This window comes from Vicugna pacos, chromosome 22 (assembly GCF_048564905.1).
Source record: "Vicugna pacos chromosome 22, VicPac4, whole genome shotgun sequence".
Lineage (NCBI taxonomy): Eukaryota > Metazoa > Chordata > Mammalia > Artiodactyla > Camelidae > Vicugna > Vicugna pacos.
Genome location: NC_133008.1, coordinates 5301388 through 5321828, shown reverse-complemented (window position 1 = coordinate 5321828; position 20441 = coordinate 5301388). Strand labels below are relative to the sequence as shown.

Genomic DNA, 20441 nt, shown 5'->3' with positions numbered 1-20441 from the left:
CTAGACCAGCATGGGGAGTGAATGTCCATTATATGTGTAGATAGTCTGTTTGGCAATAAAGGTTTTTGGGGGGGGGGGGAATAAAACATAGAAAACTGAATTTTTTCTCCTTTATAAAAGTTTGCTTTGTGTGTTTTTTCTAGTAGACTTTATGTTCTTTAGAGCAGTTTTGGGTTCACAGCAAAATCGAGCAAGAAATACAGATATTTCCCATTACCCCCTAACTCCACACATTTATAGCCTCCCCCATTATTACCATCCCCTAGCAAAGTGGTACATTTGTTACAAGTGATGAACCTACACTGACACATCATTATCACTGAAAGTCCATAGTTTACATTAGGGTTTACTCTTGGTGCTGTACATTCTATGTGTTTGGACAAATGTATAATGACATGAATCCACCATTATGGTATCATTCATAGTATCACTGCCTTAAAAGTCCTCTGTGTTCTGCCTGTTCATCCTTTGCTCCTTCCCAACCCCTAACAACCATTGATCTTTTTACCATCTCCATAGTTTTACCTTTTCCAGGATGTTATATAGTTGGAACCATACAGTGTGTAGCCTTTTCATATTGGCTTCTTTCACTTAGTAATACATACTTAAGTTTCCTCCATGTCTTTTCATATCATAGTTTGATAACTCATTTCTTTTTAGTGCTGAATTATATTCCATTACTTAGATATACCACAGTTTAGCTATGCATTCACCTACTGAACAGTATTTTGGTTGCTTCCAAGTTGTCACAATTATGACTAAAGCTGCAATGAACATCTGTGTGAAATTTTTTGTGTGGACATTAAGTTTTCAGTTCCCTTGGGAAAACACCAAGGAACATAATTGCTGGATCATATGGTAAGAGTATGTTTAGTTTGGTAAAAAACCACCAAAATGTCTTCCAGAGTAGCTGTACCATTTTGCATTCCCACTAGCAATGAATAAGAGTTCCTGTGCTCACTTCGGCAGCACATATACTAAAGTTGGAAAGATACAGAGAAGATTAGCATGGCCCCTGCACAAGGATGACATGAAAATTTCGTGAAGCATTCCATATTTTTAAGGATTTCTAAACAAAATTTTATCCTGTTTGATTTTTTTAACTCTGATCCAATGATAAAATTCCACCAATTTTCATTTTCCAGTATAGTTACTTCTTTTAGTTAAGTAGCTGGTAGTCTTTGGCTTCTACCCATTTAAATATAAATAACATAGCAAGCATTTGATAGGACTAACCTGGAATCAAGTGTGCATGAATTAGAATTAGACTCAGACTATCGAACATATTTTCCTATTCTATTACAGATGGACCTTATATGAATTAAGAAAAACTTTTCTTGTTAATAAAAACTTCCTTTAAAAAAAAAAGAGTTCCTGTTGCTCCACATCACCACCAGCATTTGGTGTTGGCAGTGTTCTGGATTTTGGCCATTCTAATAGGTGTGTAGTGGGTCTCCTTATCTTTTCAGTTTTTACCCTTGTCCAACCTCTCCTTCCCCATCATTTCTTGCAATAGATTATCTTTTCAGAAGGAGTCATGGAATTTAAGAGCTGGGCAGTAGGTGGCACAAACTTAGCAACATTAGATACATGATGGAGGGAAAGACTGAGAAATGACTGACTCAAGTCATGTGAGAGCCCTGGGAAAGGAGCAATCTGGCACACCTTCAAACCAATTCTATTTAAATAACTGAGGGCAGAGAAAAATTCATTTTCTATTAATATAAAATGTATAGCTCTTTATGATTAAAATTTAAAGAATTTATTACATGCACTGAATATAATATTTCCACTTACCTGGAAGTGTCTTTCATTTAACATGTTTTAAACCACTTATAACTTGAACAGCAATAGTTACTCACCAAACATAGAGGTAAATTACAGCCATAAATTTTTGCTCAAAATATATTTATAACTTCTTTTTTCCCCCCTAGTTTATATGTAACAAAAATAGTTCTAACTTTTCTGAAGTTCTTATCCTTTTTTTATCTTTCTTTTGGGAATTTCTAAGCCAGACAACCTCCTGTAAGATACATTCATAGCTTTAAAATGTAGAAAATAACCATCTATCCTTAAAAAAATAGTGTTAGAAATTTGGAGATTTCCAACCTCAAATCCTACCCCCATCTCTTCTTCTGACTGGCTTACCTGAGGGAGTATGCACACTTGTATCTATGCCCCAGTGAGATCCCCAGAACCATTTTATTATTAAGCAGGCAAATGCCCAAATTATAGTGATGCTTGAGTTAAGGCTGAGTGGAAGCCAAGAGATGTGAGGCCTCTTGCTTTTCCAACCCCAAATCTAAGTCCTGTGACCTCCTCAAGTGTGACAGAAGAGAGAAGAGTAAGAGTGAGGATAAGAGTGAGACACATGTTCTCAAGTATTAACAGCTGAGCTTAAGTTTATCTACTTGACTAGGTGCTCCAATGAGAGCTGAGAACTGAGAAGGGAAAGTGGGAGGATGGGGCCTCCTTAGCAGAGGTAGCCCATCCTCACTCCCCTACCCCCAATCCACCTCTTGATTTGCTTACTACAGGGAGAGAATATGTGCAAAACAGCCCACTGCTCTTAAGGGTAGGAAATGAAAAAGCGGGCATTAGGGCCCATTCAAAAGGAAAGTATCTTTCAGTGTCATGATCCTGACCTCTAGAGAAGTGTCCCCAAAGTCTCTGACCAGACTAGTCACTTCTTCCATATGGAACATCTAATAAGAGGGTAGACAGAAGCAGAAGCTTAGGTGGAAGTTTCCTCCTTCATGACCTCTGGCAGAAATGCAAGGAGAGATGCTGAACAACACCCCATTATTTGTTTCTCTTTAACAGGGCTTAATAATCAAACCTCTGCTCAACCAGGATTGTCCACCTAAAAGAGATTAGCAGCTCCCTCAGTTATTACCACTGTTTCTCACTGTAACTTCCTGGGACCAGTGTGATGCACAGTTAAGCTGGTCCTCCTAAGAGTTTCTGTAATGGGTCATAACAGGACATTAATCAATTTAACTTCAAGGCTGCCCTGCATCCTAGGCTAAATATTCACTCTTTAGTTAATTTCTCGTCTGAAATTATGCCTAATAATATTGCCCAAAACTGGTCAACAGGGATTACTTTTTAAAGTCCAAATAAAGCAAAAAAAAAAAAAAAAGGCTGAAAATGGAACAATGTGAAGCCCTTCCCATTATTAAATTACCAGAGAAATTCAAGTCCAAAATGAATTCCTCTTCCTATTGTAAATTAAACTCCAAAGACCATAAAGTATAATTATTCTTCTCCCTAGTTTCCTGATCTTTTCAGTCTCTGTCAGAAGAGGGTTTGGATTCCTTCAGGAGCCACTGCACCCTGGGCCTTCTTCTATCACCATGGGTGTAGCATTTTTAGCACCATCAAATTTGAAGTAATCCACTCAAATTTCTCGCATCCTATAATTGTAAAAAGCAAATGTGACTCCTGAAGTAACAGCATTTTGCAAACAAAATGATGTTCCTAGAACCCAGCGTATAGACCTTTGTTGCTGTTGCCTATCAGAGATTGTAGCAGGCTTAGTGTTATCTGGGAAGGGGAATAATGCACAGGGAACAAAAGATGGAGAACACCTGTTTGGTTTCCACCATGCCAGGATGCCTAGTAGAACACGTAAGTTTTCCAACTACTATATGTGAATTTAAATCCAGCTAGGATAAATTTCCCAACAAGAGATTAACTGCGACGTAGAACATAGTTGCTTTTAATAAGAGCATAGTTGACTTTCTACATAACATCTTCCTCTTTCTCCCAAAAAGGGACCCACGTTTCCTCCATCCAGCTGACCGAATCTGAAGCTACAGGGGCAAGTCTGATTAGCCTAAAAGTAATCCCCGCATGATTGCCAGAGAGTAAGTCAAGAATGGGCATAGGGCCCAATTAGGTACAAAGAGACATGAAAATGTTTACAGTGGTAGCATCTGAAATGTCTAGATCACATCCAAATCTTCCTGCTTTCTCTTGGTATCCTCATGTTTTGAATACTTCTATGTCCATTTCCCTCTTGAGTCTGGTGTTTCTGGCCTGGAAGCCCAGCATTGAATTGAGCCTGATCTCTGTCAAGTAACATAGCTTCCTTTTCCATGTGTGAACACAGCATGACATATTTATAATAGGCAACTCTGCAGTCCGTGCTTATAGCCTTACAGCTGATCTTCTCTGGTTATTTGTCCATCTCCAGTAGGACTCTAAGTCTTTTAAGCTTTATGACACAGCTGCTGCCACTGAATACTGCTCTAGAACCCCTTAGGTCTATTAACCTTGCTTCCAAGATTCTCTTCCCTGAAATGTCTCTTAGCTGGATTATCACTCTCAACAAATTTGTGAATCTGAAGCTTCTGTTGATGCCTGCAGAGGCCATAATCTCAGGATAATACAGGGGTCTAATATGTCCCCTGACATGTGTTCCTCTAAACCCCTCTTCTTTTAGCTTTAACATTCTCTAATCCTTGAGTAACTTGTGCTACTTCATTTATTACTTTCTGCCATTTCTTTCTCCACTCCTGTTCCACTTCTTTCGATAATTCTGTTCTTTTCAAGGAGGCCCAAGTGAGTTTTTAAATTTTAATCTGATTCCTAAATGGGTCCAGTTTTTCCACTAACACAGATAAAATTCCAGCTGCAGTCCTTTTTTTCCTTCCTCCTTTCCTTTCCTCTTTCTTTCTTTCCCTGTGCATTTGTTTCCTGACCAACTCCATAGATTCTCTCTTGAGAGGCTCCCATAGAGCCATTGTCTTGTTATACAAGAGCCATACCTTCTTCCCTACATATAATGTCTTAAAAAATCATCAAGTAAGTCCTGAAATGACACCAATGCCAACACCACCAACAATAATGGCTAATAGTTTACTGAGCCCCTACTATGCACCAGGCACTCTTCTAAGTATTTTATAGGTATTACACTACTTAATCCTCGCAACAAGCCCTTGAAATGAGGACTATTATCATGCCCATTTTACAGATGCAGAAACTGAAGAACAGAGAGGTTAACTAACTTGCCCAAGGTCAGCCAGCCAGAAAGTGGCAGAGCCCCCTCTTGGCTTTTCACTCTTACATTTGCTCATGCTATGGTCACCTACCAGTCCTTCCATAATATAACACCCTTTTAGTGTTTGACCTAGTCTTCTCTCAATGCTTTAAAATTGGGTATACTTTTAAAAAGCAAAAATAAAGATTTATAGTGGTCTATCACAGCTCATCCTAAATTTTGAACATAATTTCTTTTAATACAGCTATGTCTCTATTATTCCACAGGGAAGGGTATTAAAGTTAGAGTCTATAATTTTTTAAAGATAACCTCTATTATGAGTATAACTGGATTGCATGCTTACCAGGTTTTTCCACATATACATTTAATTTAAATCCTTAGTTCCAAGTTAATTTTCACTGCCTAACTAATAAAATATTATCTGAGCATGTACTAAGGAATGAATTTTTGCAGCTTAGTGAGATAAGTCATTCATACTCTAACAAGGATATTTTAAACAGAGCTGATTATTCCTTCAGGAAAACCATATTCAGATCAAACTAATTTCCTAAATGACATAAAAGGAATGAGCAGCTTTGCGGTGTCTTATGTAACTGACTGAGTGCTGACGGCTCGGGACTAAATGATGGAATAACAGAGGAAAGGGAAGCTGAATCTTTGAAATGGTAAAAATGATCATTTAAAAATCACAGTAAATATCACCTGCCAGGTATTAAAATGATTAAAGAGCTTATTTTTTCCACACTCCTATTGTGATAGGTTTAATAAACAAATAATTTTAAGTACCCTAACCTGTTAAGCATCAGTAATTAGTTGAGAAAAACAAACACAAATGTTCTTGAAGGGAGAGCAAACCCTGAGGGAATTTAGTCCTCTGAAATTATGCTAAGTGTATACTGAAATCATTCTGGGAGACTCCTACCCCAAATAAAAATTCCCTTAAAGTTTTTCTCCTGTTTTCTCTCATACATAACTTCCATGACAGCTAATTGACAGGATTATTTGCTAACACAGGTGAACCTGGCAAAGGATAAAAACCACCTGGAATATTTTGGGTTTTCACTGTAAGAATTAAGAGTCTATGATACCTGTGAATGGGAAGGGCACCAGACTGGCAGGTATTAACTTTGCCACTAAGTATTTATGGGATTTGGTTTTGTCGCCTCACCTCTTTGAACTTCAGTTTCCCAATCTGTCAAATACAAAAATGAGAATTAAATGATGTCAAAGGCCCGTTCTAACAACTCCCAAGTTCTACAATTTTAAGTGAACATGGCTTTGAACACTTTTGCAGAAAGAAGTCTCTAAAATTTAATCCTGTAAGATAAACTAAAAATATGTAGGAACCAGTGATATGGGGATAGGATATTTTTTAGTATTTCCCAGTAGATAGTCCATTATTGTTAAACTAGTTTCTCTCTTGCACTTCATCAGTCACCATGGCTCCAAGAAAAGGAGCAGAGCAGATGTCATTACAAGAATGAAGAGGATATGGTACATAAGGAAATCTACTGTCACACAAGAAAGAGAACAATCCATCTCTTACATCCCATAAGAGATGAAAGAAGAGAAGGGGACAGGAAGAAGTAATCAGACCCAGTGTGCTTACTTCCTGTGCCTTCTCAGGGTGGAAGCTAGAATTGGAGGTATATAGTTGAAGTATTCACACAGATATGGGGACGTCAAGAAAATGGGTTAGTGGTTTGCTTCCCTGGGCATGTCTGTGAGAACTCTAGGAACTCTGCTTTCAGCTTGATGGCATGTTCAACACGACATAGGCAACACTGGTAGAGGGAGGTAACTTAATAGATGAGCCTGAACCAAGTCTCCTGGCTCATCAAGGCCTACATGGGGTATTCTAGAAATTCAGAAGTTCCCACATGTCTCAATGAGAAGATAGAATGACATCGTGAGAATCAATGGACCTGCAGAGGCCTGAGGTCAGTAAAGAGGTTGCAGTGTATAGGGTAAATGGTTCAGTATGGACTTCAGTAAAGGAAACAGCATGACTTCTGAAAGGGACAGAAATGAGCAGTTTTACTTCTGAGGCTAGCAGTTCTGTTTTCAGACCATACCAGACACTTCATACTAGAAGACAACACAAGGACTGGCATACATGGCTCAGGGCCCTTCCCAGATGCCATGTCAGCCTTTCCATCCCTCAGGGCTGCTACTAGCCACTGTGTGAATTAGAAAAAGGCACTTCCTTTATCAAGACACTTTACTTCAACCTATCAGAAAACTGTCATAATATACTGGTTTTGTTAAAATAAGGCATCTTACTGCCACATGCCTGAGAACTGTCATAATAAACTTAAATCTAGGATGCTGAAGATGTGAAAGACACTCCATCTATGTATACCTTATACAGCAACCCTTTCCTCCCATAAAAATCTTGGAATGAGATGAAGGTGGGAAAATAAAATACGTAAGAGTCAGCATTTACCTATAAAGAAGATAACATGGAGACTAAACTAGAATAAAAATTACACAGGACAAGCTATGCTTTCTTTGTACATGTGAATTAATTGAGTTGTCTGCCATACCAAAATACAAACTCTTTATGCTGAAGGTTTTGTCTTTTCCTTTTTTTGGTATCTCCCGTAACACCTTATAAAGCAATGCACACACAGAAGGAACAAATAAATGCTTGCTAAATAAAAAAGTAAATCTTTAGAAAAATCAGAATTATGGATTCACTTATAATATATATAAAGCATGTAATTTTCCTTTTTCCGCCTACAGTTATTTGAACCAAATCTACAATTTGACCCATTTGCACCTTGCTAACAACCAGAAAAATCTGCAGTTCTTTCATTGTTTTGTCTCCTTCCTCAAATTTCTTCTTGAAAAGGAAACTTATATCTGAGTTTCTCCATTCTCAGGACCAAACAGAGATCATCTCAAAATTACAGAATTTTTAAAAATTGAAAACAGTTTGTACCTCTTGGAGAGTGATGGAAATGTTAGCTATCTTGACTGTGGTGGTGGTTTCATTGGTGTATACATCTACCAAAAAATCATCAAATTGAACATCTGACATATGTGTAGTTTACTGTACAGAAGTCATACCACAATAAAGGTGTTTTTAAAAACTGAAAACAGGATTATGTAATCCAAACCAAATCCTTATTAAAAGGTGAGGAGACCCTGATACCTAGAAACGTAAAGTATTTTGGCTAGAGGCACATATCAAGTCAGGGACTCAAACACCCTACACAATCTGGTTCTGCCCCCCCACCTCCCGTCTCCCAAAATACACTTTCCCCCTCTAAACTCTACTTCCCTTATCATACTTTGTAATCACTTAATCATCTGTCTCAAACCTAAGACAGCAAGTGATCTAACTCAAAAGAGAAAGCAATCACCCAAAAGTTTGAAAATCAGAGAATCTGTAAACTGCCAGTTTTACCATATCCATAAAATGATAAACAAAAGAGAGCGGAGAGACTTGAGAAAGGGTACTTTTTCAGCCATCACAACAACAGCTAGGGAATAAAAACCCGTTCTCCTTGGGGAGAGATTATGCTAAAGGGACCAGATAGATACAGAAGATAATTCCCCTTGAAGTTTTTTCTTTTCCTTTGAGTTTGTGAGATCTAAAAAAAAAAATTTTATCGCATAAACAATCACAACCTCAATACACTTACGTCTCTTTTTCTCACATACTATTCCCCCAAACATTATATAGCCCACATCTTCAAAGAGTAAACTGACCAAAGGCCTGTTACATATTAACCAAAACCTTTTCAAGATTTAGATGATTCCCCTTAGACCATAATTAGGAACCGACTTCAAACTTCCGTTACCAAGCTCAAAGCTCGGTAAAGTGGATCTCCAAGGTGTGCAAATACCCTCAGTTTGACTAAAGGGCACAGAATCTCTAGCGCTCCCTGCAGCTCAGACTTTGAACCTACCTACCACACACACACACACACACACACACACACACACACACACACACAAAACAAACCCCGAGTTATCGAAGATTGGCTACCTCACTCCACTTTTTTTTTCCGCTTAAAAAATCGGGTAAAGAGGGGGAAGGCTGAAACGGCGAACCGAAGGATTAAACACTACTCCCCATTACATTAGCAGCCCCCGCCCTTTCCTCCCAGCACCCCCTCTCCTAGAATCGTCGCTACGCACTAGCGCTCTCTTCGCCCACCCCCTGCTCTATTATATGCCCTGATACCTCCCCATTATCACCGGCCCCGCCACACTCCCCTATCCTCCTTCCCCCTCCTTGGCGGGGGAGGGAGGAAACCCGAGAGAGGAAACAGGGCGTTGAAGGAAGGGACTTCGCGATAAGACCGGAGGCCCCATTGGCCCGGAGGTTGTATGAGCACCTCCCATTGGCTGCTTGACCTAAATCCCCGCCTCTCTTCTTCCCCGCCCATTCGCCCCTCCCCCCGCCGCCCCGCGGCCCTCCCCAGCGCCCCTGGCCAGCCCCGCGGCGGGGAGGGACCGACTGGGCGAGTGGTGGCTCCGGTGGTGTCAATGGCTCCTCCTGCCACGGAGCAGCAGCCGAAGCAGCGGCGACGGGACTGAGGAGGAGGAGGAAAGGCTCCTTTAAGGAGGAGGAACGACGACGCCTCGTTTTCCCCCTATCTGCTCCCTTCACACTCATTTCCCCTTCGCCGAGGAGAGAAGGGGGGAGGAGAGAGAAGAGGCCGAAGAAAGAGAAAAAATTCCTCTCAGAAATCTCTTTCAGGGAGTGGGGGGGGGGGAGGAAGAGGGAAAAAAAGAGCCGGGCGCCCCCTGCTCCCTCCCTCCCTGCTCTCCCTCTCTTCTCCTCCTTCTCCCTTCCTCACCCGCCCGCCCACTCCCCCCGCCGCCGGAGACGCCGCTCGGGAGTCGGCGGGACCGGGGTCTGTCTCTTCAGCCGCCGACGCCGCGCTTCGCCTCGGGATCCCCAGGCGGGCGGACGCCCTTTCTTTCTTTCTCTTCGCCTTGCCCGTCTTTCTGTCTCCGTCCCCCGCGGCCGCCCCGCCCGGCGGCCTCGGCCTTCCCCGTGCGTCAGGCCCGCCCGCCTGGCCTCGCTCGGTGTCTGTGTCCGCGGGCCTTTCTCTTGACTGGGGGTCTCGCTTGCCCCTCCGCCCTTACCATCTCCCCTTCCCCTCGCCCCCTTTCTTTCCTCCCCCCTCTCCCCACCCCCTTCTCCTGCCCCGGATCTCGCGGTGCGTGTGTGTGTGTGTGTGTGTCCCTCCGCCAACGCCGCCACCTCAGCCCGGCAAATGAACTCCGTCCGAGCCGCCAACCGGAGGCCCAGGCGAGTGTCGCGGCCGCGCCCGGTGCAGCAACAGCAGCAGCAGCCGCCGCAGCAGCAGCCTCCGCCGCCGCCACCGCCGCCTCCGCCGCTGCCCCAGGAGCGCTCCGTCCCCGCCGCCCGCCGGGCTGGCCGGGACCCGCGGGGAGGGAGGCCGGGACGGGCGGGGGGCGTCCTGTGCGCCCGGGGGTGGGAGACGGAGGCTGAGCGGAGGCGGGTCCTCCGGTGCCGCAGTGTCAGCCCGGCCCGGGCCCCGACCGGCAGGAAAAGCCCCGGCTTCCCCACTCGCCCGGGCTGTCGCTCAGGCCGCGCTTTGGTTTCGGGGGCTCGGCACCCTCTCCCCACACCCAACCCTCTGGCTTCTTGGCTCGCTCGGGGACCCCGCAGGAGTCTGTTGGTGGGTAGAGGGAAAGCGAAGGGTGGGATTTCCCCCTTTTCGGCTCCTTTCCACGGTTTGGTCTCCCGTTTCCAATAGAATGTGGGGGGAACGACTGGGAGTTATTGGGTGGTGGGGCTGGCTGGGGAACTTGTTTTCCCCCTTTTCTCTGTTAGCCTCCCCCTTCCTGTGGAGGAGGGGAGAGGGGGAATCGGAGTGGTCGGTGGTGTTGGCCGGGGAACTTGTTTCCCCCGCCTCCCCTCCCTAGTCACGGGGTAGGGGGAGCAGCGACTCCTCTCCCAACCCCACAATGTTTGCTGCGCAGTTTGGCTTTAGTTACAGAACCCCTGGGAAGTACCCGTTAAATCAAGACCTTGAAATAAATAAATATCGAATCCATCGGCCATTTCCAGCCCCCTCCCTCGCGTGCGGTGCAGTTACCCTTCCGCTCTATCGACACCCCTTCTCGCCTGTCCTCCCCTAGCATACCCCCACGCCACCGGGCTACCCTCCATCTCCTAGTGGGGTTTGAACGCTCCTTCCTTAGAACTGGCCCCTTGGGTGAGAGTGTGTGCGTGTGTGTGTGTTGTGTCCAAGGCCTAGTGAAATGTGTCAGTTGGACCCAACTGTGCAGCTCTGTCTGGTAACCACCATTGTCTAAGGGCTGAGGCTCCCGAGGGTTGGATTCTTGCTTTAGCAGAAATAATGTTCAGTTCTACTTTGACGATGTGGTTATTTTGGGAGGTTTAGGAGGTGGGGTGTTGCACCTCGGTCTCCAAACCTGACTATTCTCTTTATTAATTAGCTGCTCTCAGTGGTGGTGTAGGTCAGTACCATATTTATGTGTACGACTGTTGTTTTAAGGAGGAAGGGAATTGTTACGAGACATTTTGCGTATTTTCGTTGGCAGATTAAGGTTAATTTTACATGCGTTCGTTGTCACACCTCCTTTAATTAAGGGAATCAAGATTAAATGCCTTTTTAAAATTATACATTCTTTCCTTTAAAACTTTCATTGTTGAACAAAATACTTAAATGAAAGAGGGAGATGGTAATCTGAAAAATAGTTTAAAGGGTTTTCACTATTTACTGTTACAGATAGTCCTTGTGAAAGCAGTTTGCTATATGTTGCTAGAAAGAATGTGATGTTTCAAGCCAGAGGTCTTGTGCAACATTATTGGTAAATGTGTTTTAATGGTTGTTTGCTGCATTTACCAAATTTTTTGTAAATTAAAAATATTTGTAATTCCATCATTTCCTTTTACATGTGTATATCAGGGTTCACCTGTGTTCCATTCAAATAATATTCAGATCTTTCAGAACTGGCACTATATATAATGGAGTTGACAGTTTTTTTAAAGAGAAAACAATGACACTGGATTGAAATCCTAGCATAATAAGAATTCTATTGCTAGAAGAGAGCTTTTTCAAGATGTACTCATTTGTTAATTACGTTAACAGTGAATCAGATCCTTTCAGCCAAACTTATTTTAGTTTCATTTTTAAGTGTTTATTCTGAATCTCCTTTTCACTATTTATATGTAATTTCAAACTTAGTTGAAGTACTTATATCTTGGTCACTTTTCTTCATTTTCTTCATTTGTTTGAAATTATTAGCTAGTAAAGTCTATTTCCTTTTGCAGTAAAGTGGCTTAGCTGTTGGCAGTCACATGCCAGAGTGTCATTTTTCTTTTCATTGATATCCATAAACTGACTAAGATGTTCATGAATCAGAATTTCAGTATGTACCCAACCAAATGGTAAATCGAGTTCACTGTAGAATTGTTGCTTTGCTGCTGCTAGTAGAAACTGTTCTGGAGATTCTGTGTTGGCACAGAGGGGAAAAGAGCTTGCTGATTAGCCTTCAGGGAAAATGCTATGGGTCTTTTAGAGGGCAAATAAATGGCCTCAAAATGAATAAAACATTAAGATGAATTGAAAGGCTAAAATAAAGATTTTGCTAGCTTTATGTTTAAAAATGTCATTTTTTGAGAATTGGCGTTTTGATTACATTTTAAAATGTACAGTTAACATAATGATTCAGAAGTTAACTAAGAAGAGTACTTTTTGTTTTAAAGGTTTTGTGGAGTATGCAAAGTGTCACTATTTCTGGCTTGAATAGGGAAGGTTTTGTTGTTTGTTTGAAAATATGCTGCGTTTTATCATTCTGACAAGGTAATTAAGGAACTACAGCTAACATGTGTGCGCACGTGTTTTACTTTTCACTAACTCTTAATGGATAGGTAACTCTTGCGTTAGTCTTGGATAGAGTTACATAATACTGGATCAGAAAACTTTCCAAGTAAGGAATTGAAGTGAGACTCACTGTTTTAAGACAATTTAAGTAAATTCATATAAAATTACTTATTCATTTCATATAAAGTTGGACTTTCGGCTTTTTAGTGGTAATAAAATAGTTACAGGATACTATTTTTTTCTAAGTAGAAATTCTGGCAGAACTGGTTTTTTGTAGCTGCTTTGCCCACAGGTTAGTCTAAAAACTTCCTTGACACCTCTTTTAAAAAAATGTTTGAATGTTTGTAATGGTCAATGTTTGAAGAAAAAAACCCAACCTTATAGAATGAAATCTTAGGACTTTTCAATGCCTTTCTTAGGGGAGACATTTTCTTAGACCCCACATTGGGAAATTATCAGCCTGGGTAGTTCGTGGAATGCTGTCTTCCCTCCTGTTATCTGAAAAGATCCACTGTCTAAAGATGGAATACAAATCATTACCCTCTTTAGGTTTTTAACATAAATTCCTGAGTTTAGGATATCACATACCACTTTAAGGTAGTAAGAAATAATTTGTGTTCCACATAGGGACACTTTGATAATATATTCTAGAGTCGATGAAATTGAAAGTAGTGTGAGGTGGGATTTTTTAAATAATGTTTATGTTTTCTTTTAAAATCATAAAAGTTTAGCATTTGCAACTTGTTCTGCTGAACTTATCTTGAAATCTATTTGGTAGTCTTTTTCTAGAAGTATGTATGAGGAAATCTTACAAGTCTGCAGAAGTACTATGTATTCTGATCATTTTTAAGTTTTTAGTTGTTAAAAGTGATTACTTTGAATAGGTATTAAATGCACATGACTTAAAATGCAAGTCCCTTTCCTACACCTGCCCTCAGCTACCAAATTCTCCTACCTGGAGTCAATCTATTGATTGATTATTATATCTATTATTAGTTTCTCATTTATTATGTTTTAATAAAAGAGGAAGCTTGAGTTCTGAAAACAGCCTTGAAATGGAAGTTCTGAAAAATAGGTGTAATATTCAAGTTATTGGAAAATATAAGATTGAAGTTCTGAAATTTTAACTGTGATTATAGTTCAAGAAATTTAATGAATAAAATACAGTAATGAATTTTGATGTTAATTTCTAATCTGAAATAATCATATAGAGATCATATAGAATAAAAGTGTAATCAGTCTCTTTAATCCCATATTTTGGGATTAAAATCTCACCTATGATCCTGGAATTACAGGGGATTTTGTTTTTTGAGTGAACTTGTTAAAAAGAATTCAGTACATACAGAATTACATAAAATATTTTTGATGGAGGTACATATTTATTACATGCAGCAACCAGGAAACTGTTTAGTGTTCTAGTTATGCATGCTAATTACACTTTCTGTAGGGTTTTTCTAGCCCATAATACTTTACCTTCAGGTTCTTCTTACTGTTTACAGAATAAGGAACTTCTGCAGCCTTTCTAGATAGAAGAGTTCTGGGTAAGGAACGTGATTTTTCCTCTTTTAGTAATTAAGTAATGTGGGTCAGTACTCTCCCATCTTGTGACTAAACCTTAAAAATATTTACATCCCATGAGAAGAGAGATGCCACTCAACTAACTGTGTGTGTGTGTGTAGCCTGTTTTCTCAATGCTTAGGAATTATTTGAGGGATAGAAATGGGATAGTGACAATGCTGATGTTAGAGTTCTGCTGATGAGACCTGAGGGTTGTCCCTATACTGCTTGTCTCTTTCTTTACTGAAAATTCTGGCAAACCCAAGGAAAGGTCAGACAGCTTGGAGACCTACCAGGTAAGGCAAAAACCACCAGTAGATCCTGACCTGTTAGTGAGGATCCCCGAATTTAAATTTGGCAGAATTCAAGGCTAGTGAGTATTTTCTTAGTTTTTTTCGTATTTTTTTAACTTTGAAAATAAACTATAGTAATGAGTTATTTCAACGTGTAGTCTCTTATTGTTCCCCCCCCCTTATTCCTAACAAGTTACTCTTATTTTGTGTCTATCTTGTCCCACTGATCTCTGAAGGGTTTTCTGTTTTAGACTTTCCATTTTTCAAATTTATCATCCCTTTGACTTTCATTCTTGTCTTCCAGAGAACTCTGGTTAGTATGTAAGATTGTTAGCAAGGCACCCCCAAATTGCAGTTGTCACTCTCTGAAAATAAAATTACGAAGAAGCAGGTCACTCTCTCTCACCTTCTGAGACAGCCTCCACTCTGTCTATGGAGTGTACATCTCTCTAAATAAATCTGCTTTTACTTAAAAAAAATTGTGAAGAACCAAAATATAAGGGGTGAGACAGCTGGGAGTAGTGTGATGGTAGGAGCTCAGTTAGAGCTGGCTAGACCTGGGTTGTAGTCCAAGCTACACCCCTAACAAGCTGTTTTGACATGGGGCAAGTAGTGTAACCTCTTCAAGCCTTACTTTATTATCTTTAAATTGAGAGTGGTTAACACTTGCCTTATAATAATTGTAAAGAGATAGTAAAATATCTAGCATATGGTAGATGCTCATTAAATATCAGTTCTTCTAAATATTGAAAAAAATAGTATGGAATGGAATCAGCCATTTATAAAACTAAACCTAAGAGATAAAATATGTATGAGTCGTTAAAGAGTTCCTGGTATACCCCAAAATGCAGTCTAGATGACATGGTGTAACCTCAGAGAAACTGATTTGTGGTTATAAATCACTAATCTTATACTTAATGAATTATAATATTCTTTGAAAAGAGAATAAGAAAACAGAAGAAATGGGTATTTGGAATAACAGTAAACATTGACTCCGTTTCTTCTTATGTACTAGAGCCTGTGCCAGGCACTTTTTTATATATACTATTCCTCTTAGCAGTTCTGTATGGTGGCCATTACACAGCAGTGAATATGCATAGTAAATAGCAGAGAAGAATTTCAGAATTGATTTATGTCACCTAGCCTTTCTATAAACAAGGGGAGATACTGAAATACATTTGGCACGGTATCTCCATCACTTTCAAAGAAAGGAATAACCTAGGCCGTGCAGCACATCTGTCCCCTGTCCTATCCCATCTATCCTGTTGGAGGCTGACACAGTAGTCTGATGCCAATGATTGTTAAATTATTTAGTTTCACATTTTCTAAGTAACTTTTTGATCATAATTTTACCTCATATAGATTTGTCTCCAGATGAGATTGCACTGATTGGCCTGCATGATTTTCCAGCTTGTTGATGAGATCACTAAGCACTCATTGTACAAAGAAGGGTAGATTTCCCTTGAATTACTCATAAGTTATGAATAAAGGGTGTTAAGTCATTTTTTAGCTCATCATTATAGACTGGACTATTTCAAGAAAGAAAAAATGTGAGTTAAATTAGACTTCAGTGGTAATTTTGACAGGTTTGTAGACTATCTTTTTTTCACCCTAGCTTGGTTTCTACATGCATGGGGTTTTTATGTATGTTTGGTTGACATAAGAAATGTGCTTAAACTTAATCCTTAGAAAATAGGGAAATGAAACTAGCTAACTTCCTTTGCATAATTTATCTTAGTTGAAGGCAGATCTCGAAAATATTTACTTTACTTTGAAAATGAATGCGTTGTGTATCTCTTTTATCTTAAAACACCCCAAATAAGATAGCATAATTAAAAGCAAATGTAAGTTGTATATGTTAGTTGCTTGTTCTCTCAATTTTAGAAAATCCAATTGTCAAATGTTCTGCCCTTCTAACACATGGAAAATTGTATGATTATGTTCAAAAAAGAAAAAATTATTAAGTCCTGTTCTTTCAACTGGTGGCTTATAAAAACAAGGTATACTTTCACATCTCATTAGAGATGAGGTAGCATTCATCTTTTTTATGAAGACAGCCTATTTCTCTATTTTCTCAAAGCTTAGAAATTATTTGAGTGATAGAAATGGGGAAGAACATGTGCTTTTAAATCATTTTTCTGGTAACAGTGATAATCTTAGTTTCATTTTTTTTCCCCTAGTGTACATTCAACACAGTGTACAGTGCTGAGTTGTGTCAGAATCTTTGCTGAAAGTTTGTGTGGAATTAACTGGCTACTTACACGAGTTCAGCTTTTGACATTAGTTTCTTTAGTACCATGTATCGATTACTGACCTGAATCAGTTTAGCTTTTGCTGGTTTGCTGACTCTACTTGGGTTTAGATAATGAGAATTCTTTTTGCACTCAAGTATTGATTTTGTGCCTTGCATTCATAATATGTAACCTTGTGTGTGTGTGTGTGTGTGTGTGTGTGTGTGTGTGTGTGTGTATGTGTATGTATAAGAACACAAGGCTCTGTGAGACTCTCCAATACTTAGGAGGTAGGGAGTGGGGAAAAGGAAAGGCCTATTTACCTGTTGTATTTTGAGGGTTTATATATATATGTATATATATGTATGTTATTTTATTGATCATACCTTTTTGGAAAAAGAAAACATACCAGGCTTTAAGGAAAACTAGAAGTGAGTAGAATTTAACCACGAAAGGTAGGAGTCATTCAAGTTTGTATCATGGCACAGAAGATCAAAAAAGACTTGTTTGAGAGAAATGGGGTTGGATGAAGACACTATTTTGAAATCTAATATTTTTGGCAAATTGATCATATGGTAAAGGAAATTGTGGAATCACTCATTTTCCTTCTTTATATAGAAGAAATTGCTTTACAGCTATATATTAAAAGTAGACACAGAACTGTGAATCACTATGTTGTACACCTGAAACATATAATATTGTACATCAGCTATACCTCAGTTTAAAAAAAGTAGACACAGAACTAATTTACAGTTGTTTGCGAATGACTGATAATCCTTTGAAATGCATTTGTAGTTTTAAGAAACTGATTATCAAATTTTGGTGTTTTAGGCCCAGTAAAGGCGATAGAGAAGTAAGCAATTTGGGTAGGGGGTGCTCCCTCAGAGGTAAAATGAGCACATCAGAGGAGGGAAAGAATGGAAGATTTTTGCAGGAATCACTTACCTTAGATATTTGTTTTTCATAGTCTTCTGAACATAAAATTTTTCTTAAAGTTTTACTTTTTTTCTCCCCCAAAAGAATAATTTTGAGTTGAAGATGGGTTTGGAGAGAAGGGAAAGAACTTAAACAGGTACATGTGGCAGTGTGCATGGGTCATTTAAATTAGCAATGGTCCACAGGGAACTACATTCAATATCTTGTAATAGCCTTTAATGAAAAAGAATATGAAAATGAATATGCATGACTAGGACATTGTGCTGTACACCAGAATTTGACACATTGTAACTGCCTATACTTCAATTTAAAAAAGTTGTTGGGCAATAAACAAGAGAAAAGATTCTCAACATTAAAAAAAATTAGCAATGGTCATTTGAATTCTAAACAATCTATATATAACTGTTTATATGTGTATGTACTATATATATACATACTGTTTGAATTGTAGAAATTTTTATTAGTTATTTTTAACTTAAGATTTTGGTGGAAGTATACAAGTATACAAATCATTGATAGCACAGCTTGATGACTTTTCACAAAGTGAACATTATCTAGGGAATCAGTAATAGCTAGATCAAGAAAAAAAAATGCTACCAACATCTCAGAAGTACCTCCTGCCCCCCACCAGTGCCTTCCTAGTCACTACACCCAACCCTTTCTTCCTAACTGCTTGGATTAGTTTTACCTGTTTTGAACTTTATGTAAATGTGGTCATCCAGTATGTATTCCTATGTGTCTCACTTAGTTTGCTTAATGTTTGTATGTGAGTTTCATCTATGTTGTTGCTTGTAGCAATAGTTTGTTCATACTTGTTGCTGTATGATATTACATTGTATGAATAGAGTTGCTTTTGTATTTGGCGCCCAGGAATAGTGCTTCTGTGAACATTTTATATTTATCTTTATGAACACATGTACATCTTCCCTATAACATATACCTCAACATATACCATTGCTTATCTTTTAAAGGCAAAACTTCCATTTACTTTACAAGAAATGGAAGATAAAGCAGCTTTGAGACAGGTATGAATATGGCTTCCTATATGTTGTTAAAACAATTGATGATTTTATTTCAGATGTTAGTGTTTTCCTTAAGTCCTTTGGTACATCTGCTCTTGTTTGTATCCTTTAACAGTCTAGTTTTAGTCAGAAAGTTTGCCCATCAACTTAATATTCTTTTATTTTCCTCGAAGATCATAGGTTGAGTTATTTTGAGGAGAGGGGGAAATATTTTTTATATTTAGGAATTAAAAAAAAAAACTACTGTGGACCTTAATGTGTGATTCTGAGTCTTCATTCTAAAAACTTGTTTCTTTTTGCTACTGGGTAAATATTTTTGTCTCTTCATTTCAGTTTGGAACCTGTTTCTTACTACTTTTATGCTTACCCTTTTAACTCCTGTGAAAATATTTTGCTGTTATTTGGTCGGTTGTTTCATTTTGTTTCTTGTTTTTCTGCATAGCTTGATTATCCTCTATTTTTCTTTCGGCTTATTTCTAAATTATAAAACTTTCACAGAAAAATTGGGGCCCATTTTGCTCTCAGTTGTTTTTTGCAGTCCTTGACCAGACCTGTTTGTTCCTGACATTTAGGAAGAATGTGTAAAAGTGCTTCTGCCAGCATCATTGATAAGTTTTTCCTGAGGTGAAAGCTCATGCTCAAGTGCTAGTGATTTATAAGCTTGTACTCCCTATGATACAAGTATCCCCTGAGAATGACAGATGGGCTCTGTTCTTAAGGAACTACTTGCTTGAAACTGATGATATAGTAGCCTTAGATACCAAAGGAGTAAGATTTCATTATTTCATGTCTGCTCTTTCAGCACTTACCAGTCCAGTGTTAGTGCTAACAGTTGTTCTTTCTTGTCTAAAATAAGCAGTGTGGAAAGGACTGTCATCTTCCTTTCCATTTTATTTTATTTTATTTTATTTAAAAAAAGTTTTTTTACACATAGCCACATTTAGTAAATGTTACTCATTAGGTTTAGGAATAAGGAACCTGATTTTTCAAAGTGACTTTTTTTCTTTTTTTCTGGAGTGGTTTCTTAATCTCATTTCTAAATTGGGAGATTTTAAATAAGGTAACTTCTGAGGTGCTCTAAAACTTCCTGTATCTTTTGAGTTACCAGTATAAATCAGTGAGGTCTGAATTAGGATACAGTTCTTGCCTTGATGGAACTAATAGTTGAGCTAGAGACTAAATTTAAATAACATCTGAGATCAAGATGACTTGCAAATAAGCATGTTGGTATTGTTTTCATTGTCTTCTGGTGTATATTTTTAAGAATAAATATGTATATATATTTCTGAAGTTTTGTTTGTAATCTTAGACTGTTTGCAAGACCATAGACTCTCAGAGTTTTCTATGAAAGTGCTATTAAGATGAAGATTTCTTATAACCCCCCTACTCTCTGATAAATGTTCTACCCTTTAATCATTCACTAAATTACCTTTATGCCGCACTTAGTAGTTGCAGCCCAAATATTAAACTAAGTTATAGCATTTTTATGTAAATGATTAAGAAGGAAACATGTGCCTGGTGAAGAAAATTCCCCTAGAGTTGGGGTCATTCATCTT

General features: G+C 39.1%; 1 non-coding gene across 1 annotated transcript; it reads left to right on the top strand.

Annotated features, from left to right (window-relative positions):
- The first annotated feature begins 953 nt into the window (after positions 1–953).
- Positions 954–1061, top strand: LOC140688547 (U6 spliceosomal RNA). The gene has a single exon (XR_012063284.1). It is a non-coding gene; the product is annotated as a U6 spliceosomal RNA (small nuclear RNA).
- The last annotated feature ends 19380 nt before the right edge of the window (positions 1062–20441 follow it).